At 42.1% G+C, this 27,089-nt stretch overlaps 1 protein-coding gene across 6 annotated transcripts in view; it reads right to left on the bottom strand.

Moving 5' to 3' along the window:
• The window catches only part of PDE4D (phosphodiesterase 4D), a 1,605,399-nt gene that overhangs the window by 1,454,922 nt on the left and 123,388 nt on the right, over positions 1 to 27,089 (bottom strand). The window lies entirely within an intron of this gene.

Here is a 27,089-nt window from a genome sequence, read left to right as displayed (position 1 = left end):
AGCATTAAATATATTATTAAATATTACTGAATTTTATAACATGTTTCATTCTGATCCTAATAGTCTTTCATAAAACCTTAAAAGATTTTCTGCCATGGGATCAAGTGAAATGTCACTTTTTTTCTTAAGCAAAAAGATAAAATTTATGAACCATGCATATGCCAGTTCTGTGAGATGCCATCTTGATTAAAATGTGCTTAAATTTGCTTTCAACTTGGCAGAGCTCCATGGGTGCTTAGACATTAAAACAGCTGGCATTTCTGTCAAGAAGTTTTGTATTTCTTTTTAGAAATGCAGATTAAATTGAGTTACTTTAAAATCCCCACTCTTGAAATCAATATATACAGATCAGGTCTATTCTCAAAAACAAGAAAGTTTTATTCCCATCCCTCTCTTTTTACTGCCAATCCTAAACTCTTTTGTAAGCCCACGAGGACCTCATTGAAAAGTCTTGAGAGACTTGCTTTAATCAGGAAGCAGTAGGCTAATAATTATTTTTTTAATAGCCACCAATAATGCCTACTTCCCATGTGGCACAGTGGTAAAGAATCTACCTGCCAATGCAGGAGATGCAGGAGATGCAGGAGACATGGGTTTTATCCCTGGGTCGGGAAGATCCCCTAGAGTAGGAAATAGCAACCCACTCCAGTATCCTTGCCTGGGAAATCCCCTGGAGAGAGGAGTTTGGCAGGCTACATACAGTCCATGGGGTCACACAGAGTCGGACTTAACCAAGCACGATCATGAAAAATGCCTATCCTCCAAAATGCAGAGGGATGATTAGATGATATCTCTACTTCAAAATTCACTAAAAGTAGAGAAGTTTCCCATTCAACTACAAGATGATACTGGACACCCTTCTAAGGACACACGTACATCCCTTAGAGGCAGAGATCACAAACTGACAACCAAACACCTAATGTGATCAACCTATTTTCCCCATGTCAACGGGTAGCAACAAGTCTCACAATGTTAGCATAGTATTTTTAAACAGTTGAATTAATTGGCTGTCAATATTTAAAACTCAGGAGATTTTACGACTTTATTTTCAGCTCATTTGAAAAAAAAGTCAAAAGATCTGAAACTTCTACAGGTACACATGCTTGCTCTTCAGCAAGACAACAATCCCCAGATGGTGAGTAATGGACACTCTCCATGGGTGGAGAAATATTTGATTTGCTAGGACTCTACCATGTCCTATTACATTGTAATCCCTCCCTGAACCATTCACTTACAACACCTATCTGACCAGTGCAAACTGTCTTTCGTAATGAAGAGACGGATTGGATGCATATATGGATGGATGGATGGATGGGCGGGTGGACAGAATGCAATTAAGCCCCAAATTATGCAGCTTGCTGAACAGTAAATTTTTATAGCAAGCACTGTTTTGAACCAAATACACCAAGGTTCCAAGACTTCCCCAAAATTAGAATTTTGAATTCCTCGGGCTAACCCAACTGAATAATAGACTTAAATAGTTGAGACTAAGACTCTAACTACTTCTGGATCTAGACCAGACCGTTTCTGCCTGCTTTTCAAAACAGGAGACCTTGGGGGTGATCACGGCCATTCGCTAGCCCACATGGCACCTTTGTGGAAAAAGTTCCCCTTCCTGTGGGTTGACGCGTCAATGGCTTGGCAAGCAGAGTAGGACTTCCTTTTCACTGCACTCAACTCCCACACCAGCCCAACTGTACGGTGATTAATCTGCACAGATATAGGCAGCACCACAGCCCTGGAAATGAACTTTACACAAACCACAAATGAAATCAACATGCAAATGAAGTTCAACCAGAGAGATGCACCTGATAAATCAAGAGATTAAAGGGACATGAAGATCTGTGTGTGCTTTCACTGGTAAGCTGGATGTTTAATCTCTCAGATGAAACAGATCTTAAAACTTTTGAAAAAGGGAAATAAATGAACACTACCCCAGGCCAAGAGAGCTGAAGATCAAAGCACTCTACCTAATCTCCAAGATCATTCTGTCCTGATGAACAGGTCTCCTACATGGGTAGATACACACAGTCTATTCAGAAAACCAGTTTTTATTTATTGGAGGTAAAAATAATTTACAAGAATTTTTTCACTTTACTATTTTTGAAGTATAGTCAAATTTACAATGTTGCAGGTGTACAGCAAAGTGATTCTGCTATTATACACACATATTTATATGTATATTCAGATTCTTTCCCACTATAGGTTATTATAAGATATAGTTCCCTGTGCTATACAGTAGGTTCTTGCTGTTTATCTATTTTATATATAGTAGTATATTTATGTTAATCCCAAATTCCTAATTTACCTCCCCCTTTTTCCCCTTTGGTATCATAAATTTGTTTTCTATGTCTTATGAGTCTATTTATGTCTTGTAAATAAGTTTATTTGTATCATTTTTTCAGATTCCACAAATAAATAATACCAGATGATATCTGTTTTTCTTTTTCTCACTTACTTCACTTAGTGTGATAATCTCTAGGTCCATCCATGTTGTTTCAAATGTCATTTCACTCCTTTTATGGCCAAGTAATATTCCATCATGTGTGTATGTGTATATATATAGACACACATATACATGACATCACCTTTATCAATTCATCTGTTGATGAACATTTAAGGTTGCTTCCATGTCTTGGCTATTGTACATAGTGCTTGAGAGCATGTATCTTTTCAGATTAGAGTCTTTGCCTTCTCCAGATATACGCCCAGGCATAGGATTGCAGGGTCATGTGGTAGCTCTAGTTTTAGTTTTTTAAGGAACCTCCATACTGTTGTTCATAGTGGGGGCTGCACCAATTTGCATTCCCACCAGCAGTGCATGAGGGTTCCCTTTTCTCCACATCCTCTCCAGCATTTATTGTTTGTAGACTTTTTGATGATGGCCATTCTGCCTGGTATGAGTGGGTACTTCTTTACAGTCTTGATTTGCATTGCTCTAATAATTAGCAATTTTGGCCATCTTATGTCTTCTTTAGAGAAATGCCTATTTAGGTCTTCTGCTCATTTTGGGCTTTTATAAGAATTTTGTATCAATAAGAAGTCTATATCAAATGAAAACTTTGAAAATACAATTTCTTTTTTTTTTTTCCATCTTAAGTAGCCCATTCAAGGTAATTTTTTCCTACTCCTTATTGGAACATGAATTTCAACACTTTGTGCCAGTCTTACTTCCCTGCAATTTCCCCTGTCCTAACTCACTGTTCGATTTTGTGTTTCTGGTGCCTGCTGAGACCATGATACTCTGAGCTTTCAGTGGGAGTCCTGACGGCCTTGCTCATCAAGTTTGTCAGTACAGTCTTCTGTACTTTTTGAATCTGAAGAATAAGCACTTAACACAGAAGGGATATTTTCCCAGTCCAGTGGAAGTAACAAATGTCAAGTATCCCTTCGACTCTCCTAGAGGAATCATCAGGGCTAAGCCTCCAGCCCCAAGATGACCTCGTGCTTCCACTTGACCTGACATAGCTGCCCTGACCTAGAAGGAGGTTAAGAAAAGCCCTGCCCTCTCCAGAGAAAATACTTTTGAATAATGTATGTCATCACTGAATGTTCTTTTTCAGATCTTATAGATAGTGGAAATGAAAGAAGCATTATGTAGAAAGAAATTCATTTTGCATCTCTGAAATATCTTTGATCTTCTCCCATTCCCTGGTTTTACCCAAGGACAAAACATTTGCAAACATTTCAAAATGTAGTCATGTAATTTTCCCTTTCATAAAATAACAACAGTAATAATAAAGTTGTCTTCATCTAACATAAAAGTGTTATACCCTTCTCCTAAAGAGAGCTGGTGTTCTGTTTCAATTTACAGGGACAAAGATGCGACTTCATATTCCTTCATATGCGACAATGTTGGAAAGGCATTGTAGTTGTCCGGGGTTCTCACTGTAGCCCCTAGGACACAGTACATGAGATGGTTGAATAGTAAGGTTCTGGGCATTGCCATCTTGAGAGGTACTTAGAGGAGTTTCACAGGGAACATCATGACCTATGTTGGCTGGTGGTGGGGGCGGGTAGCAGGACATGTTGGCGGCGGGGGGTCCCTTTTTTCCTTCTCCCAAAATCTCACTTTAATACATTAACTAGGAATTCCCACAGCCACCTACTGGTACTCGGGAGGAGGTATCCTTCCCTAGCTCTGCCATTCCTCCATTTTCCATTATGGGTAGAGAAAAGGATTATCTGCTTGTTGGGTCCCCCTCTTCCTCAATCTCTCTTTCTCTCTCCTTCCCTCGCTCCCTCCTTCTCAATATCTGGACCACACCATCCCACCCTCTCCATCACCCTCTCTCTGTCTTCTTCCTCTCTCCTCCTCCTCTTTCCATGCCTCTTTCTTCCTCCTTCTAGCTATCTGTAACTCTTCTCCCCTCTACTTTTCACCCTCCCTTTCACCATGAACTACCATCCTGAAATCACAGATGGTCTTCTGTTCTCCTTATTTAAATCCACAGGGGCAGAACTAGCTGCTTGGGGACAGAGAAAGTAAGTCCACTGTGAGGAAAAATGGTGGGAAGCCCATTGGGCCCAGCTCCATAACGAAGATGTGTCAGGATTAAAGAAGAGATTCTTTATGATATTTAAATGGGCTCTTCAAAGCTCTCAAACTTTTTGGGCAACTCAATAGAAGTAAATAAATGGGTTTTAACAAGATAGACCAAAGGGAAATTATACACAATGAAATTTCCTCTCCTATTTATATGTATCTGTCCAGGTGATTTTGAGGGATCCTAAAATGAGGGGCAGTGATCATCAGATTCTCAAATGACAACTGTGAACTAAAACAGTCCAATGTATTACTTATGGAGGATGTTTTCTTGTTTTTTTTTTAAATTTGGTTTGGCTGTAATGTTGGCCATGCCACAACAGCATGTGAGGTTTTAATTTCCTGACCAGTGATCAAATCTGCACTTCCTGCAGTGAAAGCACAAAGTCTTAAACACTGGACCACCAGAGAAGTCCCTGGAGAATGTTCTAATATGGATTTTATGTTTATAGTCACTGTGACTTACGTCCTGACTTTTTCATGATAACTGTACATACTATGATGCATTAAATCCCTTCGCACATACATTGCTATTCCTCGCGGTTCAGTTGGTAAGAATCTGCCCGCAGTGCAGAAGACCCAGATTCAATACTTGGGTCAGGAAGATCCCCTGGAGAAGGGCATGGTAACCCACTCCAGTATTCCATGGACAGAGGAGCCTGGCGGGCTACAGTCTATGAGATCACAAAAAGTTGGACACGACTATGCGACTAACACTTTCACTTCACTTTTCACTTCCACTTTATAATAGTGTAATTTTAATTCACTAGCATAAATAAGTCAAAAACTTAAAAAATATATCATTCCCTGACTTCTATGTCTTTATTTCTCTATTGGTCTAGGACACAGAGAAAGGATGGAGTGTAATTAAGCCCTCAGATTCCTAACAACTCCCACTGTTAAGAATAGAGTGCACAGACAGAAGAGTGAGTCAGCTGATTCAAGGACCAAGGAGGAAGAAAGTGAGACCTGCATGGCAGCCCATCACAGGGAAGCTGGGCCCAGTGAGAAGCAATGAGTAGCAAACACACTGCATGCCATACTGACTTCCCAACCTCATCATTGAAAAAAAAAATTCTATGTTTAACAAGGCTGAGAATTGTCTGCTTACAGTCATGAGATCCTGAAAAACGAAAGTCAAGAAAATAAGGAGGAAAAATCAGGTCAGACATGAATAGAGGCCATTCTGTTGGTAATATTCAGTTACAGGCTTTTGCCAGGATTTCAACTGGGAGGAATTAGAAGATAAAATCCAAAACCTGTCATGTAGTATTTGTACGTATCCAGTATTGTATCACTGGAGAGAACTGAGTTAATATCTGTGAGTCATCCTGCCAAGAGCGAGTGGGCCAGGTAAGCAGCATCCCTAACAGAACGGAGACTTCACAAGGCTTATTCCCGCCAGAAGGGCTCTGGGTGGGGCAACCGCACATCCCCATTTACACAGGACAGTGCTGCGTCACATCTGTTGTTCAGCATAATGATTAATAGCACATCTTTTTATTCTCAAAAGATCTCAATTTTCATGATCAATTAAAGGTCCCTTTGTTGTTGTTGTTTAGTCAATAAGTCACGTCCAACTCTTCTGCAACCCCATAGACTGTAGCCTGCCAGGATCCTCTTTCATGGGATTTCCATGCAAGAATACTGGAGTGGGTTGCCAATTTCCTTCTCCAAGGGATCTTCCCAACCCAGGAATCAAACCCATGTCTCCTGCATTGGCAGGCAGGTTCTTTACCACTGACACAGAAGGGAAGGTCCCTTTAGGTATGTGCTATGTAATGGATTATTTGTATTCCATTACAGGTGTCCAGGGCTTCCCTGATAGCTCAGTTGGTAAAGAATCCACCTACAATGAGGGAGACCTGGGCTCAATCCCTGGGTTGGGAAGATCTCCTGGAGAAGGAAAAGGCTACCCACTCCAGTATTCTGGCCTGGAGAATTCCATGGACTGTATAGTTGCAAAGAGTCGGACATGACTGAGTGACTTTCACTTCACTTCACAGCTGTCCTAATATATGTCACTGATTGCATTCAACAGAACCTCTGGAGCTGAGGAAGAAAATGTAAATGAAACTTATTTAGAAATTATCTTCATCAACCATTAGAGATAAAATATAAGGAAAGATAGAATACAAATCAACCCAAAAAAGTAAGAAGCAATATGAGGAAAGAAAATGCAACACTGCCCTTAATTTCCTCATCCTCTGTCTTAGAGTTGGTTACCCATGATAACTGGAAAGCAATCTTAGAAATGAATATAATCCATTAAGAAAATTTTTTTAACCTTTGATTCAAGAGACAAATGGTCTTTCTATTTTAACCAAAATACCTAAGTAGCAAATAGATATTACTAACACAAAGATCTTAAACCTAGTTTTCTGAGGAAAAGAAAAAAAGGTACTTTCAGCATATACATAAGAAAGAATTGTCCCCCTTTTAAAGCCACATGGGGAACTTAACTGTTACATTTCTCTTGCTAGGAGACCACAGACCAGAAAAAGCCAGGTTCAAGCTCACAACTAGAGCAAAATCTTTTACATCACCTATAAGTTGCTTAATATGGTAATGCAGCTATCAGTTTCCCTATACAGAGGTCTAGAGCCTAGTTAACAAGCAAAAATGAGATAAGGTCAAAATATGAGCTGTCAGGGTCTCCACTATATCCACTTTGAATTAAACTACTGACTCCTCCCCATGTTGCACTATGAAAATGGCTTGACTCATGAAACAGGACAGGACATAGTCACACAGATGATGAATATTCTATCTTCAGTCCCATAACAGCTACACAGCAGATTCATCATATCAAGATGCTCTCTACATCCATTATCTAGAAAGGGAGTAATTCTTCCTCTTCCATCACAACCATCATGTCCCGAATTTCTCCCAGTCCCCCGCATCCAATATAACTGAGGACACATTCAATAATTCGATCTTTTCTGCTGAATGCACTTGTCAACAATTTCAATACTGCCCTGTCGTGATTCCTGCCTTCCCTCCAGGCCATATGTTCTTTTTTTTTCTGTATTGAAATAAAATATAAGCACAGAGAAGGACAATGGATTTTCACAACATTTTTAAAATTAGAACACTGCAGCATCTAGAAGCCCCCTCTTACGTTGCATCTCAGTTATCTTTTCCCCTTAAAGTTAATCACAATCCTGAATCCTGAGGCCAAAGGTCTGTTCCTAAGCGTCATATGAACAAAATCATGTAGCATACACGCTTTGGGTGGGCTTCTTTTCTCCACACCGTGTTCTTGAGATTCATCCATATTGTGTGTGACTGTCTCTCATTCCTCTGTATTGCTGTATGGTAAGTTATGTTTTGACTATACCACAAATTAGTGAGCTGCTTTCCTTTTTTGCTATTACAAATAATGTTACTATGAGCATTCTTGCACATGTCTTTTGGTGGTCTAATGTACAGAGTTTTGCTAGATATGCACCTAGGAATTGAAATCTTAGACTCTAGGTTATTATATATGCTCTTTCACAGATATTGAAAAGCTTCCCAAAGTGAATCTACTAATTTATACTCATACCAGCAGGGTTTCTATTGCCTCTCATTCTCAGTGGTGCATGCTAAGTCATTTCAGTTGTGTCTGACTTTTTTGCAATCCTGTGGACTGTAGCCCACCAGTCTCCTCTGTCCATGGGATTCTCCAGGCAAGAATACTGTAGTGGGTAGCCATGCCTTTCTCTAGGGGATCTTCCCCACTCAGGGATCGAACCCACATCTCTTATGTCTTCTACATTGGCAGGCAGGTTCTTTACCACTAGCGCCACCTGGGAAGCTGTCAGTCATTTCCATTTTAGCCAATCTGATGGATGTAGTAGTATAGCATCAATGTGGTACTGTGGATGTAATTTAAATTTCCTAGAGACTGGTGAGGTTGAACTACTCAGATTTCCTTGTTTGTTTGTTTGTTTTTGTCTATGCTGGGTCTGCACTGCTGTGCAGGCTTTCCTCTAGTTGCAGTGAACAGGGGCTACTCTCTGGTTGCAGTGCACGAGCTTCTCATTGCTGTGACCGCCCTTGTTGCGGAGCATGGGCTCTGGGCTCACAGGCTTCAGTTGCAGCACATGGGCTCAATTGTTGTGGCTCCCAGGCTCTAGAACACAGGCTCGGTAGCGGTGATGGATGGTCTTAGTTAACCCTAGGCATGTGGGATCCTTCTGGATCAGGAATCAAACCCATGTCTCCTGCATGGGTGGATTCTTTACCACTGAGCCACCAGGGAAGCCCCCACCCATATTTCTTCACATTTGAGCTTTTACTTAGCCAATGGTCAATCTCAGTCATTCAGCTCCTCTTGGTTAAACTTACGAAGGATGCTGCCATAAGAACCAAGGGGGTGTACACACATTCCACTCAAAGCCATCCTGCTTGTTGGCCTTTGTCACTGTCCACCAAACATTCCCACATCAAGACTCAACCACCTAGTGGAGGCCAGCCTCTTCTCTCCTGAAGTAATCCAGTCAGACACACGCTTCATTACAAACCTACCTGTGAGCTCCCCACATAATCTTACTTCGCAGTAAAGAAAGTGTGCCGAGTTCTCTTTGACACTTAGTATCTATATGGCCAAGTGCAAGTCATTTGACCTCTTCTGGACTCAGGTTTCTTACGTGAAAGTGAGAGCATTGCTTACCTCACAAAATTGTTACAAGAATTAAAGGATTGTGAGCTTTAAATCCCTTCTTCAATGTCTAGTAGGTATTTTGCACTTGGTAAATATTATTTTTTTCCATATCCTTTTATCTCTCCACCATTATTAACCTCCTTCTTTTACTTTATTAAGGAGGAGAAGGGAAAAAACCTTTGGCTTCTGCAATCAAGCCTGATGCTGATTCTTGACTAGCTCAGTTATTAATTTCCCTGTATCACCGTACTCCAGTACTCTTGCCTGGAAAATCCCATGGACAGAGGAGCCTGGTAGGCTGCTGTCCATGGGGTTGCAAAGAGTCGGATACGACTGAGCGACTTCACTTTCACTTTTCACTTTCATGCATTGGAGAAGGAAATGGCAGCCCACTCCAGTGTTCTTGCCTAGAGAATCCCAGGGATGGGGGAGCCTGGTGGGCTGCCATCTATGGGGTCGCACAGAGTCGGACACGACTGAAGCGACTTAGCAGCTTAGCAGCTAAGTCACCGTACACTCTAAAAGGGATCTGGTTGGTTGGTTAGTTGTTGGTTTTTATTTAAACAGTCTTGAGTTAAATATTAGAATAATTTACACTAAAATTTCAAACTTTGGTGCTGCTCTGAAAGAACTTGGAAGATCTGGCAACACTGCTCACGTTTCCTCACAGCAACAGATCACCTGGAAATGAGCAGCCACTGCCCCTCCTTGCTCCCCGAGCCTGGCCATGAACTCTCTGGTTAGCCACACTCCTCTCCCTTCCCTCTTTTCCATCAGGCTGGTCTCATGCATTTATACCACCTCACTAGACTGACAGTGTTTCAGTTTTCTACCTCTTCTCTAGATTCTTAAAGAACAAAATGACAGCTGTCTAAGATCTACCAGATACTTGCATTTAACATTGTTTCTCTTACAAGTATAGACTCCACAGTTCTCCAGATTCTTAACAACTTAAAATTGTCAGGTCTGGTTGGTTAACCACTGGAACAGATTATCACAAACTTAGTGACTTAAAACAATACAAATGTACTGTCTTTCAGCTATGGACATCAGAGGTCCAGAATGGGTCTCGATGGCCTAAATTGGAGTTCAAAGAGCTGCATCCCTTTCTGGGGGCTCAGAAGAGAACTCGCTTTCTTTCCTTTTCTAGCTTGTGGAAGCTGCTCTTATTCTTTGGCTTATGGCCCTCTTTCTCCATCTTTAAAACCAAGAAAGGACTGGTGGAGACTGTCTCATGCTGCGTCATACTGACACTTCCTGTTACACCACTGCCTCCCTTTTCTACTCTTGAGCCCCCATGTGATTACATTATGTGTGTGAGTCGCTCAACCACATCTGACTCTTCGCAATACCATGGACTGTAGCCTGTCATGGAAATCTCTCCATGGAAATGAACATGGAAATCTTTTCTCTGTCCATGCAAATCTTCAGGCAAGAATATTGGAGTGGGCTGCCATTCCCTTTTCCAGGGGCTCTTCCCTACCCCGGGATCAAACCCGGGTCTCCTGCGTTGCAAGCAGGTTCTTTACCATCTGAGTCACCAGGGAAGCCTTCCAGATAATCTAGGACAACCTCTGCATCTCAAAGTCATCTAATTATCAACCTTAATTCCGTCTCCAACCTTAATTCCCCTTTGCCAGGTAACACAGCACATTCACAGGTTCCAGGGGTTAGGATGTGAACATCTTGAAAGTGGGGGAAGGAGGAAGGCAGATGGGCATTATTCTACCTTGCACAGCCCTCAATACTCCTAATAAGCCTTTCTTTTCTTGAAAAAATGGTTGAGCTACAATTGTTAATTTACCTAATAATGTTGCTACAGTTTCTTCAGTTCAAAAACCAAACAAAGGGATTTGTCTGATAATCTAGAGGTTAAGACTTCACCTCAGTGCAGGGGTACAGGTTTGATCCCTGGTCAGGGAGCTAAGATCACCCATGCCTGCCAGCCAAAAGACCAAAACATAATACAGAAGCAATATAATAACAAATTCATAAAGACTTTTAAAATGGTCTAAATTAAAAAAAAAAATCTTTGGAAAAAAACAAGCCTTCAAAATCCAAACAACTCATAGCCAACATTGTAACATTCCCATGGCAAAGCAAAGCAGTTTTCTCCTGCATGCCTATAAATTCCAACTGGCACTTTTTCTTGCTCCCCCAAAACATGATCACCTTTTTGGTCTGTTAGGAAGAATGAAGCAGATAGGGCAGAGTAAAGAGGAATGACATGAGCTACAGATCCAGGTGCAATTTCACTTGGGGATTTAAAACAGAGGAAACACGAAGAAGCATATCAAAGAAACTTCTGTGTTGCCTAGGGTACCCAAGCCCTCAGCACAGCTCTGAATAAGAATTCAGTCTGAGAGCAATCCTAAACTGCTAAAGGTGCCCATGAATATTCCACCATGTTCCCTCTCCACAGTGTTTCAGATATTGCCCAGAGAAGGTCATCTGATTCACCCATGACACTGTCAGATTTAAACAGGAAAACAAATAAGACAAAGCAAGCAAAATCACATGGGATACTTTCATGTATCTCTTCTCCACATAGATAATAAGGACATTGCTTCCAGTTTACAAAACTCATTTGCTATTTCAAATCTTATAGATTATATAACAAGCTTAAAATCAGTTGACTATATATGCATTTTCTCTACATAAACTTTGGGGAATTTTTCAGTGCACCAAATAATTTTTAAATATAGTGCATTTTGATTTCTATCTGAATTCATTTCCCAAATCACACACAAAGTTAGCTAGGTAATCAGACTCATCCTTAGGGGTCCAGCTATGAAGTTGGGAGACAGGATCCTGCCATGAGGATCATATCCTATATATAATCAGATTCTTGCTCTTCCTATTTCTAGCTAAACATTTTCAAATATTCCTAATTGCTTCTTTCTCTCTTAGACTTTATTTTCATAACACTTATGAGAGTTTTAATTAATTATCAAGCTAAGTTTTTGTTTACCTCATGAGGACAGAGACATTTCTTCTTTCTTCCAAGTTTCAGCTCTGCGCCCAGCATACAGTGGACTCACAAATGCCGCTGAATGAATAAAGCTCTTGTGTATCTTTTTAGTACACATATTTATTCATGCCAGGCACTATTTTATGTCTTGTGCGTATATTAATTCATTAATTCTTATAACCAATTCTATTACACAGGGGCCATTATTTTCTCATTTTACAGATAAGAAAATGGGCATAGAAAGGTTCACTGATTTGTACAAAGTCACACACAGCCACTAATAACAGATAACATTGATTGAGTACTTATATGTGCCAGCAGGGCTTTGCAACCCAAGGTAACTTTGTCCAAACTACAAAAACAATGCTCCTTTAGGACAAATGAATTTATGAATTTAAATAGGCATCTGCTCCTCCAGGATGGTTAAACTCCCTCCAGGGCACGGGGGTTGAAAATCGAGAGCAGGCTCCCACCTGTACTGGCCCTCCAATCCTGAGCCTTTCAGCAGGGCCCAGCCAGCATAAAACACAGTGCACAAACACCTCACCCACAAGCTGCTCTGAGCACTAAATGGTGATTATCTCATAGCAACCCAAGAAACAGGCATTAGTATTATCATCCCTATTTTACAGAAACAAGACCAGCGGCCCACAGAAGCACAGTGACTGCTCGGAGCTGTCCAGCTATTGAGTGACCCCACTAGGACCCGAGCCAGGCATTGTGGTGCAAGGGCCCACACACCCACCAATACTCCCTGCTGAAATTCTTACTCCTGGTTCTTGCAGCACCCTCCTATTTAGTCTCCATGCCCCCTGACTTGTCCCACAACTTAATCTACTCCTGAAACCACATGACCTTCTTAAAGGCACAAACCTGATCGTGTCTCCTTCCTGCTCAAACACTTCAAAAGCTCCCATACCCCACCCCACCCCCCAAGAAAAGTCAAGACTCCTTCCTATGGCTAAGAAGGCTCCTTGTGATCTGACCCTGGCCACAACCTAGTGGAACCCCTAACTCTCTCTCTGCCCCCACCCTGCAAACATCCTGCCCTGTGAACCTTCACACTTATGCTGCCACCCGCCTTAGCAGAGGATTGTCTTTCCACCTGGAGCCCTTTCCTCCCCTCATTGCAGTTGATCAGCTCCTACTCATAACTCACGTCTCAGCCTAAATGTCTTCCCCAATTCATGTTCCCAGAACCCTCAGTCTAAATTAGATTCCCTAGGAGATTCTTTTATCATACCACATGTTTTCTTTACAGCAATGTCACATATATGTGTTTATGTGATCATTCAATCAAAACCAGTTTTCCAAAATCCTAAGTATCAAGACAGCAGAGGCAATGTCTGTTTTGCTAGTTAACTGTAAACTCAGCATCTGACACACTTCCTGGTTCACACAGACAACCAAATCCTTTTGAATATCCCTGCTGGGCTCACCGTGCTTGCTCATCACCGCCCTCGTCACAATATACTGGAGCAGCCTGACTGTCTATCTTCTCCCATCAACTATAACTATGTTAGACACTAGGAGGACAAGACTCAATTTGACTTAGACCCTACTACTGAACCTCCAGGATCTAGCACGTTGCTCAGCACACTGCAAGCACTCAAACATTCCAGAGTAAACGAGCAAAGGAGCAGAAGTTCTTCGCTGTATCATCACTGTATTATCACTGCCATAAATGACATGAATGAGCTGGAGAACAGTTCTACTCTAACCATTCTAAAGAAACAGAATCTGGATGGAGCACTGCAAAAGTTTTGGTGGGCTTCCCAGGTGGCTCAGTGGTAAGGAATCTGCCTGCAATGCAGGAGACTCAAGAGACGTGGGTTTGATCCCTGGGTCAGGGAGATCCCCTGGAGGAGGGCACACGGCAACCCACTCCAGTATTCTTGCCTGGAGAATCCTGCAGACAGAGGAACCTGGCGGGTTACAGTCCATAGGGTCACAAAGAGTCAGCCATGACTGAAGTGACTTAACGTGAAAGTTTCCAGCTTCAAAATCTGACCCAGCATGTTCCCCAGCCACAGCAGACAGGGAAGCCAACTCAGGCCTTGATGAAAAATGACCTGTCAGCTTAGTCAAAGATCTCAGGAGTGACCACTCACACAGAAAGCTCAGCATCCACTTTCAAGTCCTATAGAGACCAAAGCCACAGAACTACAAAGGATTCTCCCAGAGGGGAACTACCATGGTTATCAATAGACATATCACTCCCCATTAAAGGAAGATCTAAAAGACCCAAATCCTTCTCAATTGATAATTAAATGACTACCCATCCATCTGAAAGGAGGAGAAGGTTCATTCAAATAAAAAGAAGAAAAAGCAAATTAAAAAAAATTACTTAATAGCATTTTATAAGACTACAGAAGAAAAGCCATTCCTGAAAAGAATGTTTCTTCAAAGGGAAATATAAAAATCTTTTCTATATACAGAATATACATACAATGGAGGCAACATTTGGTCTCACTTTCACTTTGTTCCAAAAAGTCTCCTCACGCTTGGGAACACTGACAAGATCCTTAGGGTTCTATAAGAAGATTCTATTGTTTTGTCCACTGGCAAGTCATGATGGCTAAAGTTGTGTGTGAAGGAATTTCAGAGCAGACTTGGAGCCCAAAAATATGAAGTGTGAATGGCAAAATGCCACAGACACATTGGTATTTCATTAAATTAATTATTATTAGTAAGACTATTTAATGACAACACAAATGGCCCTGGAGTTTTCCCAGTAGTGAGGGGGACATATGTTGAGTTGATCAAACTTCATCTTCTCTCTAAGTCAGGGCTAGGTCTCTCTTTCCAGACTCCACTAATTAGCTCCACACTCTAATGAGCTTCTCAGGTAGCTAAGTGGTAAAGAATCTGCCTGCCAATGCAGCTGACACAGTAGACACAGGTTCAGCCCCTGGGTCAGAAAGATCCCCTAGAGGAGGGCATTGCAACCCACCCCGGTATTTATTCTTTTCTGAGAAATCCCATGGACACAGGAGCCTGGCAGGCTACAGTCCATGAGGTCGCAAAGAGTCAGACATGATTGAGTACGCAGGCACACTACTCTTAATCCTAATCTGTAAGGATGTAAAAATTTGCCTCCTCAATTCCTTTATTCTGTGACCACTAATCATCTCTGTCTTGCTACTCAGCATCTCATTAGTGCTGGAGTATTAATAATACCTTAACACAGATGACACTGAGTTTACTTTGCTTGGTTTATTACCTTAGTCATCTAAAAACTTAGCCCCCTTGACACAAAGTAGAAGCCTAAGTAAAATATTGCTTAAAAAGTTAAAACCAACTCGATGCTGACAGCACTCACAATGGTTTCATCAGCTCTACAGCTGTTAGGCACGGCCCGGCTGAGAGCAGACTCCCAGGGAGCAAGGAAGCCTCCCCCACGTTCACAGTCACCGCCTGGGGCCACCGAAGTCCTCTGGCTCTCCTTCCCACTAATCGGCATCACTCCCTTTTAGTAACTGAATTTGGAACAGATTTCTTTTAGAGAAGCTTTTTTAAATTGTAACCAGGAAAAAAAAAAAAAAACTTAAAAATCACTCACCCAAGAAGCCGTTTTGGCTTATTTGCTGCACTGCCAGGGATTGGTTTTTATTTTTAGGAACGTTTTCATGAAGCCAGGCTTTATCTCTTTTACCAAGTGAAATAGATCCAGTTACTTTTATTCATCCTTTACTCTCAGTCTTCTATTTTTGGCCTCAAGAGCTATTTTCTCCAGTAAGAGGGGTGCTGCCCTCAGGATAACTAAAACTTAAATGGGCAAATTCAGCCAAGCCCATGGGTCCCTTCTCATGAAACCCAAAGTGGCATGAGAGCTCCATCTCATGAAGGGTCCCTGAGACACAGATATTCAAAGGAGGCTGAGTAGGTCGGTGACTTGGTGGCCCAGGACATGAAACTTACAAAAAAAGCAGACCCTAAACAACAGTTTTTTTTCCCGCTGCTCTGTGATGACTTCCACATTGTATGGTCCTTTGGGTGCACAAAGATCCTCTACAGGAGGTTTCCTTTTAATATACAAAGACCCTAGAAGGAAGGCCACTGCTATACTATTCACTGCTTATGTGTTAATTAGAAGAAGACACCCTTCCTGCATATCCCACCTCAGGACTTGGCTTGTGAGAAAAGCATGAGTTGGATCTCTACCTCCCCACACTCCCCTGCCTGGCCTCTCTGTCATTGAATAGCAGTTGGGTTTCTTTGTAACACCGGAGCAACATTTATTTTTCCATTCATTCATCACATGTTTCAGGCATGACTATGAGTAAGGCACTTGTCATCCTTCTCAGTAAATGGCTGTCGTGAGCAATAGTGCCGAGGTGCTAAGATAAAATAGGCCCAGGGTTGGTGAATATTCAGGTTTAACTGGAGCACAGGAGAGCCATGAGTGGTTGAACTTAAAAAGGAGCTTACTTGACTAGTCAGTAGAAGATGGTGAATTAAGGCAATTTTAGAGAAGGGAAATAACTCACCAACACTCAGCTTTGCAGATATAGACTTGGTGATAGTCAACAGAATAGACTGGAGTGTGACAAGAGTAGGAGGAGCCTGGAGGCAGAGCGGCCAGCTAGGAAAGGTGACATTATATTATTATCCACTCACTCACCACCACCTGCCAAGGGAACATTATATACTCCTAATCCATTAGCCTTAGGTCTGCCTACATGGCATTCTTTAGACAATTATATGGGAATGCATAGAAAACATGCCATTTTCAAGAAAAACTTTAAGAGCCTGTAAATGGTTCTATCACATGCTCTTTTATAATATCCCAAAACAGAGCTGTTCCTTCAGTCTGGGTCCCAGGATGACAACCACATGGAGCAGAGCTGCAGCTGACTCAGAATGAGTAAGTACGGAGTGAGAGACCCTCCTGTGTCTGCAAGCTGCTCAGATTTGGGGACCATTATTGCCGTAGAACTTCCTAGGTTCACTGATGTGGGAAGCTAATGTACCATGAAAGCAAAGGCAATAAGGTCTTAGACTAGATGGACAGATGCAGCATGGGAGAGGAAAGGGCAGACACAATACTAATTATAACAACAACAAACCATCATCTAACATTCATTTAGTATTTATATGTCCACTCTTCTCTTAACTACATCTCATTTAATCCTCATAGAGCTAGAAACACATACCTGTTTAACACCAAAGTATGTGCTCTTACCCATTTTTGCCAGTAACCAATAAAGCCTGGTGATTGTAAGGTTAACTCAACAGAGCTGGGTTCCTCAAATCCTGCATGTTCTCAAAAATGTCCTGTCTCCAGGACTTGGCCAGCTCTTAGGAGCTGAGCTCTGAGTCCTTAGAATAGTCTGCCGGGTAAAAGTGTTATATGCCTGAAGCCTTGAGCCAAGCAGTATCAGTCTGGTCAAATAGTTTATCCTAACAGTATGATTCACAGTGAATTCCTGTCTTTTCCTGGGGATCTGGAGTCTGAACAACTGAAATAAATCACATTGGCACTGCATGTCTACATGACTGATTCCTAATAAAAACCCTGGACACCAGGGCTCAGGTGAGCTCTGCTGGTTCCCTGGTTGCACATCACATCACACATCATTGCTCAGAGAATTAAGCACAGCCATGCGACTCCCCTGGGAAAAAAGTTTTGGAAGCCTGTGCCTGTTTTCTCCTAGAAATCATGCCCAATGCATCTTTCCCTTTTCTCTTAATCTCTGTCCTTTTACTTCAGTAAACCATAGCCATGAGTGTACTAGCTTTTCTGAGTCGATGTATTCTTTCAGCAGGTCATCAAGCCTAAGGGTGGTCTTGGGGTGTCATGACACAGCACAGAACATGAGACAGGCAAGTGTCAAAAGTGACCCCAAATTTTCAAGCCTAGGTGGCTCAAAAAATTCAAGAGCAGAAGTGGGACTTCTGGGCAAACATCCAGAGGAAAACGTGGTCCAAAAGGATACACGCACCCCAGTGTTCATTGCAGCACTGTTTACAATAGCCAAGGTATGGAAGCAACATAAGTGTCTATTGACAGAGGAATGGATAAAGAAGTCGTGGTATATGTGTGCAGTGGAATATTACTCGGCCATAAAAAATGAAAGAATGCCATCTGCAGCAACATAGACGGATCTAGAGATTTTCATACTGAGTAAATTAAGTCAGAGAGAGAGAAATACTGTATGACATCCCTCATATGTGAATTCTAAAAAGAAATGATACAAATACATAAATGTTTATGAAACAGAAACACTCACAGACTTAGAAAATGAACTTATGGACACATGGCGGGGAAGGGTGGGGGGAAGAGATAATGAGGGAGTTTGGGATTGACATGTACACGCTGCTATGTTTAAAAACTGAATAACCAACAAGGTCCTACTGCATAGCACAGGGAACTCTGCTCAATGTTATATGGCAGCCTGGATGGGAGAGGGTCTGGGGGAAAATGGCTACATGCATATGTATGTCTGAGTTTCTTTGCTATGCACCTGAAACTATCGCAACATTGCCAACAGGATACGCCAATATAAAATAAAGTTATTAAAAAAAGAGTAGAAGTGGAAAAGCCAGGAGGGATTGGTGAGCTGAGGTGGGGAGTAAAGGAGGAGGCTGAGCAGACAAGTGGAGGAAGGAAGGTAAGTTTGGCACCTGATTTACTACATCTGACTCCCATATCCAGGTAGGAATGTGCAGTGAGTGGTAGAAAATGTACAGTTGGAGTCTGTGATGGAAGTCCAGGATGGTAATACAGTTGGTGATTGAAACCACAAGAGTGAGAGAGAGTCCAGAGGAAAAGATTAGAGAAAAGGAGTGGCAAGGAGTCAAACATAAACTGCAGAGAATATAATTTGGCTGCCTTGGGAGCCAAAACCAGTGAGAAGGAGAAGCTACTTTTACCTATTTCCCATTCATCACAAAGAATGGTCTGTTTAATTTTAAATAAATTTATATTAATCCAGGGTTTTGTTGATATATAAATAGCAGTAAAAAAAAAATCAGCAGTATTGATTTTCTCATAGTATCTTCATTTTCAAAGGCATTTAAAACCCTGCTTCATGAGCAAAGCATCTGGGCGTGACTATGATGCTGTTGATAATCCAAATAAACTGGGGCAAAGGGAAGCCCCAGCCATCCATGATACTCCATCATGTATCTGTGCAGCTGCCACCAGGGCTATTTTTATGTGTTAATTTACTTTAAAAATTATTTTTTTTAATTGGGTCCAAAAAAAAGAAAATGATAAAGCCAGTTCAGGGCCTGTGAAACGGAGGCTTCTTTTCACTTAACACAGCACTCTATTTTTCTGCATTTCCCTCCAACAGCAAACAGAGCAAGAGGCCAAGAGCATCAGGCTCAACTCTGACCTTTCACTTTTTCTTCTTCTCCTTTCAGGTAGGATTTTTTCTTCTATTCCACCATGCTTTTAGGTCCCATAATCTTCTTATTGAGGCATCAGAAAACAAATCTGCTAAAATCTTCCTTTTTTTATTTTTACCCTTTTTTTTTTTTTTGCTTGAGAATGCACATACACAGCTACTTTTAGGAGAGAATAACAAATTGTTCCTAGGACCTCATAACAGACAACAAACGCTAAGGAAATCTCAGCCTCTTATGCTGCCCGTGATGGACAACTCTGTTCCATCACCTCAGACTCAAGTTGGGAAAGCCATTGACGTATAACATCCAAACCAGTGTCTCAAAAGCTCCCCCGTGTGTGCATATGAAAAATAACTCATCAAAGGAAAAATGCACTGGATTAAGGGCAAAACTAGAAAAGGGACCAATTTTCAGACCTCAAAAATGTGTTAAGATACAAGAAAACAGCACATCATATAATTATTACTTTATTTTCATGTCGTATTTATGATGTAAAAGAATAATTACTTTAAGTGGGCTGGTTTTATATAGATTATAGCATTAACAAATAAAATGGATGCATGAAAATGTTTTGATTTTTCTATAAAAGGGATTTTAAAATGCCAAAAATGAAAAATCACTGGATATACACAAAAAGAAAAGATAAGCCATCCAAAGAGAACACAAGCAATTGATCTGAGCGTTTCAGCCCAAGAAAGGAATTGTGTGAAAGTAAACCAAAACATTAGCACACTTTTCATAAAGCCTAGTGGCAAGGTTTTCAGATTTCCCTTTTTGCCCGTTTATCTTTCCCTCAGGGAAAAACAGGGTATAGCTAAGACCACTAATGTAAATCAGCAACCTCCTCCCTCCACCCCCAAGCAAATGGCAGGCTTCCAGAATATTAAAGCCAAGACTGGCAAAGGTTTTGTCTTCCAACCTCCGTCTTTTACAAATGAAGAAAAGTGAGCTCAGAGAAATGAGTGGAGTTGACAGAAAAAACTGAGAATAGACCCTTACTCTTTTGTTTTCTAGTCCAACCATTATTCCTTTACATCATGCTGTCTCCCGATTTTTAACAACAGAAATGGATAATACGTAGGAAAAACACTAATAAATAGTATTTCAATACTAAAAGGTACTAAGCACTTAGTCTGTGCCACACATGGTTTTAAGTACACTACTAGAATTAACTCAATTGTCCTGAGAGAAACATTCTGAGGTTATATTACCTCAGAATGTCACCTCCACTTTACAGATGGGGAAACTGAGGCACAGAGAAGTACCTCCCCAGGGATCTTAGAAAGTCATAGGGGAATCGTTCTAATACTTACCCAGTCTAACCATAGAGATTAAATCCTTAATCACAAGTAACTAAATAAGACACAGAAAGTATCACTGTTATTCAAAATTCAACAGGGCACCAGCTATAAAATTAAACTTCGTTTTGCTTTGTTTTTTAAACAGGAGTGCATGCATGCTCAGTCGCTCAGTTGTGTCTGACTCTTTTGTGACCCCATGGCCTGTAGCCTGACAGGCTCCTCTGTTCATGTGATTATCCCATCAAGAAGACTGGGGAGGGTTTTCATTTCCTACTCCAGGAGCTCTTCCCAACCTAGGGATGGAACCCACATCCCCTGCAGCTCCTGCATTGGCAGGTGGGCTCTTTACCACTGAGTCACCTGGGAAGCTCCTTGAACAGGAGTAGGACCAACTTAAAAAAAATAATAATAACAGCTAGCTTAGAAGGAAAAATCTTGCCCAATTAGAACAATAAACGTGAAGCTTTGTAAGTCTCCGATTTTATACAAATCATCTAAATAGAGGGTTGTATCCTTTGGCATGCTAACTGAAATCATGTTTACCTAGAATTAGAAATTATGCTCATCTATTTATACTCTTCTAGGCATTTCTAACTGAAACTCCAGTACTTTGGCCACCGCATGCGAAGACTTGACTCATTGGAAAAGACTCTGATGCTGGGAGGGATTGGGGGCAGGAGGAGAAGGGGACAACAGACGATGAGATGGCTGGATGGCATCACTGACTCAATGGACGTGAGTCTGAGTGAACTCCGGGAGTTGGTGATGGACAGGGAGGCCTGGTGTGCTGAGATTCATGGGGTCACAAAGAGTCGGACACAAGTGAGCGACTGAACTGAACTGAACTGAACTGAGGCATTTCTTGTTGAACCTATTTTCCAAGTGATAAAATTAGATTTCTTAAGGGGGGAAACCCCTCCTGCTTCTCTAACTGATCCAAATTAATACCAACTTCCTAAAGATACCACTGACCACCCAGTGTCTGCATCCAATGGAAATGTGCAGGCTTACCTCATGGAAGCTCTTCATTGTTTTCTCCCTCTCTCAGTTTCTGCAATATCGCTCTCTTGGCCCTTGCCTGGTCTTTTACTCCTCTTTAGCAGGTCCTCCTCACCCATATGCTTGGTAAGGCTTGGCATGTATTCCCAGGGTTCTGTCCTTGCTGGGTTTTCCCCACAGCCCCTGCCCACACTCATACCATAGCTTCCCCTGCTACTTAGGAAATGATGCCTGTTTTCAATGCTGGGGTTTCCAAGCTGCTTCTTTCCTCTAAGCTTCACACTGTCTGTGGCAATTCTTCAAACTCGACATAATCAAATCCAAATTCCTTATATGTCACCAAAAATTCTATTTTCCAGCCTGTGGTCCTTATCTTGCTTAATAGAGTTCCCCAGTTCACAAGCCCAAACCATGAGTCACCTGAGACTCCCTCCCTTCTTCTCACGATACATCCAGCAAAGCTGTAATTTCTACAAATTGTACTTTCTAAATTGCTCTTGAATCCTCCCCTCTTACCTTCGTGTTCATGAAAACCATGTAGAGTCTATCTGCATGACCGTATCTCTCCCATCTCCCAAAACACTGGCTTAGGTTGGGTTCCATAAGAAACAGACTCTAAGCGAAGAATTTAAGTGCAAATATTATTGAAGAAGAGACCCCAGGGAGCAAGTGTAAGGGGCGTGGAAGAACGGCAGGGGCGAGAAGAAATACTGATGTGAAAATGACCAGATCACTGCTGTGAGCAGTGGGGCTCCATCCAGTGGGGGCCTCCAGGACACCCAAGGATGAACTGCAGTTTTGCCCCACTCAGGGGCCAGGAAGCTGGGACATTTATCCATCATTGTCTCAGGGCTGCTACCAAGGGGGTTAACTCCCCCTCATTGGGCCTGCCTCCTTGGAGTCTAGCAAACTTCCAGTCACTGTTGGCTTGCGTGGGAACCATGGCTGCCGAGGGACTCTGAGAAATCCTGGGAGGCTCCCAGAGGCTTTAGAAAGACTCCAGGTGCCTCTGCACAGCCTACCAGACATTCCATGCTCGTCTCCTTCTTTCTTCTTTCGTCATTTCCCACGTGCTCTAGCCTTACCAACCTCCCAAAGGTTCCCAAAACACACAAGGCCATTGTCACCTCTGTGTTTTGGACTTACTAGTCCCTCTTCCCAGACCACCTCTACCTCCCAAGCCTCTTCCCCTCCATCTGAAATACCACCACTTTTTGACAGGATACAGCTCACATATCCCACCCCATCTCAAGATCTCAAGCTTCCCCTCAATTTCCTGCCCCTAAGTCGAACACTTGCATCCATGCCACTGCCATGCCTTGTCAAACTGTCTCCCTCATCAAACCGCATGGTAGTTGCTGGTTGTGGTTGGGCCAGCCAGCTGGAGTGTGAACTCCTGACGAGTAGGGACTACGCTCGATTTCTCTCTGCTGCTCCAGCACCACGCCCAAGGCCAGGAAGGAGGAACAACTGGAAAAATACCAAATAATTCCTGAAAGGTCTGGATATCATACAGAATAAGTAATGTAAATCTCCAATTAACACAGCAAACAAAACAAAGCATAAGAAAGACGGGGGAGGGGATATAGCAATTTTCCCTTTAGTGCATGGTTTTCTTAAAAAATTGCTAGGTAGGGAGATTTTTCCTTTGTTGTTGCTGACCCCATGGACTGTAGCATGCCAGCCTTCCCTGTCCCTCACTATCTCCTGGAGTTTGTCTAAGTTCATGTCCATTGAATTGGTGATGCCATCCAACCATCTCATCCTCTGTCACCCTCTTCTCCTCCTGCCCTCAATCTTTCCCAGCATCAGGGTCTTTTCCAATGAGTCAGCTCTTCGCATCAGGTGGCCAAAGTATTGGAGCTTCAACTTCACCATCCGTCCTTCCAATGAGTATTTAGGGTTGCTTTCCTTTAGGATTGACTGGTTTGATCTCCTTGCTGTCCAAGAACTCTCAAGAGTCTTCTCCAACACCAGAGTGAAAGCATCAATTCTTTGGTGCTCTGCCTTCTTTTATGGTACCATTCTCACATCTGTACCTGACTACTGGAAAGACCATAGCCTTGACTATACAGACTTTTATCAGCAAGGTAACGTCCTTGCTTCTTAACATACTGCCTAGGTCTGTCATAGCTTTCCTGCCAAGAAGCAATCACCTTCTAACTTTTCCTTATATATGGGCTATAAATCAATATGGTTTACTCTGCCTCAGCTTCTTTAAGTGTCTCCCCAGTAGGGAAACTGGGTGCTTAAGAGACTCTGACAGGGAACCCCTGAGAAAAAATCTTCTACGTGTTCACTCATGGGTATTTTGTGAGCACATTTCAACTTTTCACACTCAGGCACTTTCAAGTGTCTTACTGTAAGTGGGCTTTACACTGAGCCTATCTTTATAGTTAGATACCCCTAGAAGGAAGAAGGGCTTCCCAGGTGGAACTGGTGGTAAAGAACCCACCTGCCAATACAGGTAGATGTAAAAGACATGGGTTCAATCCCTGAGTCAGGAAGATCCCCTAGAGGAGGGCATGGCAACCCACTCCAGTATTCTTGCCTGGAGAATCCCATAGACAGAGGAGCCTAACATGCTGCAGTCCATAGGGTAGCACAGAGTTGGACATGACTGAAGCAATTTAGCATGCACACACACAGAAGGAAGAAATAAGTGATATAATCACCTCCTAAGACCTACTTTACTGGCCCCTCAAGGTCACCTGCCTCTGTGCCCCAGCTGAACTGTCCCTGCAGAAGACTTCTGCCCTCTTCAATGCTGATGGGCAGAAAACCAATGCAGTGTGGGGTAGGGGTAGTCTTCCCCTCAACTTTCACTGGCCTGAATAAGGATTAAATTCATATTTTGGGGTAGGGTTTTTTTAACATATTAGTTGCTAAAAAGAAGAGGTGATAAACTATTTCCAAAGGTCATTTTAGTTCAGCCCAAATTGACTCTGCCTGCATTGATGTGAAAACTAAACAAACTGCAGATATCTTTGAACTGGATCCTGTGACACAGTTTGTACTGGGCAACTGTTGTTCAAGATTTTGCTATTCACTGATCAATGCCACCACGTCTGATGGAAACTAAATTGCCTTCCATCCATATAGACGTGATTTCAGCTTTTCTCCCCCTGCCCCTCCCCATCCTTATGGTTACACAATGGAAAGGAAAACAACCACAGTGGATCTTCCTTGTTGGAGGCTATAACATTGGGTGTTCCCTTCCATCACCTGTGTTTTGGGTTTTACCCTAACCAACGTCAGGATCCTTTCTTCTGAGGTGACAGAAATCTACACATAAAGTAACAATGCAATCTGTTGCAGGAGAAAGCAAAGAAGAAATTTTGGAACACCCTGCTCAGAAGTCAGGTCAGCTGTTTATATTTTATTTCATATTTCCAGATTCAGTGTAGGCAGCCAAAGAGTTGCTATTCAAAATGTTTTGCTGACCTCACAAGAACCAATGTAAATAGACTTTCTACACAATGACGCCAATGCTGAAGGCAGTTTCTGTGTTTTTATATTTTGTGAGATCTCTGTGTATACTGCTTCCAAGTCCTTGTGTTGGTGAGCAGAGTTTTGCTTTGGTGTAAACTGATACCAATTTTTGCAGCCTACTGTTTCTCCTAGTTTCTCTCCAATAACTACAGAACCAAGGAGAACAGAGTGAAAGGTCATGCTGTACTTAATTCCCCTTTTCATTCCTATACTCCTTGATTTTCTTTGCCTGGTGTCCATGTCTCAGAGTTGTTTTATGACCAATATCTTGCCCTTAAAGGTTTGGGCTACCCAATCAAGCAATCCCCAATGGATAACAGAAGCTAGCAATTAACTCAATACTCCTTAAGTACCTCTGAGGGGCAAATTACAACTTTTCAAAGCATTCACTTCCTTTTTTTTTTCTCAATCTCAGCATTCCTTTGAAGAAATGAATGACTTGAACCAACAATTTACCATCCAAGAAATTGCAATACAGAGGTTTTGCACTTTATCCTCCAACAAGGAGCAAGTCAGTGAAAGGGCCAGAACAAAGCACAAGCCTAATAACAAAGTTCGGTGTCCTTTCCCTCATCCTCCCCTATGCTTATGCCAAATTCCACTTTATAACAAACAGCGGTGGAGAGATGCTCTAGCTGAGGTCTATATGCCTGTGGAAAAACACAGGAGGGCCTGAGACTCCTGAAACTGTACCCAAATGGTTGATATATGTGCATTTTTATGAGGAAAGAATCAATAATTCCAGAATGGCTAACAATGATTTTAATCATATGCTTTGTATTAAATATATTTGAAATAGCAAAACAATCCTATATGAGACCTGACATTTCTCTGTCCCATCTCCTAAAATGTGCCTTGTTGCAATTTTACACATACAACAAGCTACCCCAGAAGTAAGTGGGTTAAAATAACAATATGTATTTCATTTTCTCCCAATCTGAGCAGGGCTCAGCAGGCACAGCCCTCCGTTCCATGAAATGCCAACTGGGGTGACCCAACCGGCACTGGGGGATCTGCTGGCTACTGGTTCCTCTCCACGTGGGCCTGCATGGGGGAGGCTTAGCTTCCCCACAGCCTGGCAACTGCCTCAATAGACTGTAAGCAGAAACTATACCACTTCTTAAGGCCTGTACTCAGAGTCAGACACAGTGTCCCTCTGCTCCAGCCTATTGGTCAAGCCATCATAAGAAGGTTCATGGGGAGGACGTGTAGACCTTACTTCTTGACAGGAAGATCACCAAAGAATTTTGAGGCCATGATTTTAGACTGCCACATATGTCTAGGGTCATCTTTTCTCTTCCTTTAGTTTGCTCCACCACAGATCTTTGCTGTGTGAGAGACCAAGCTCTGACACTTCTTACATGTCCCTCTTGCCAGGATGAGTCTGTAGGCAACGCAACCTACTACCCCAGTTGATCTGCTCCTCTCTGGTCACCCTTGGCTCCTTCTTAGCTGCAGGTGCTCACCCCTCCATTGCAAGGATCACTCGAAGTACTCTGTCTAGCCTATTCCTTTAAAGAAATGCTACCCAATGGCTTTAGGGGGATAATGACTGTGGGTTCTGTCTCTAGACAGAGGGATAAAAGTTCCTCTGAGAGATTTCTATTAGATATGAGCAATGCAATGAGAAAAAAAAAGAGACTGACCTTTCCCAGCATAAATCCGTGAACCATTGACTGGGTTGAAAGCATTCCCAAGTCAGCCTGTTCACAGGCACTACCCAACCACATAACTCTTTGAAAAGCAAGAGTTATTAAGATTTTCAAGGAAATGCCA

This window comes from Bos taurus, chromosome 20 (genome assembly GCF_002263795.3).
Source record: "Bos taurus isolate L1 Dominette 01449 registration number 42190680 breed Hereford chromosome 20, ARS-UCD2.0, whole genome shotgun sequence".
In the NCBI taxonomy this organism is placed as follows: Eukaryota; Metazoa; Chordata; class Mammalia; order Artiodactyla; family Bovidae; genus Bos; species Bos taurus.
Note: the sequence above shows the minus strand (reverse complement) of the source record. Positions and strands in the feature narration are given on the sequence as shown.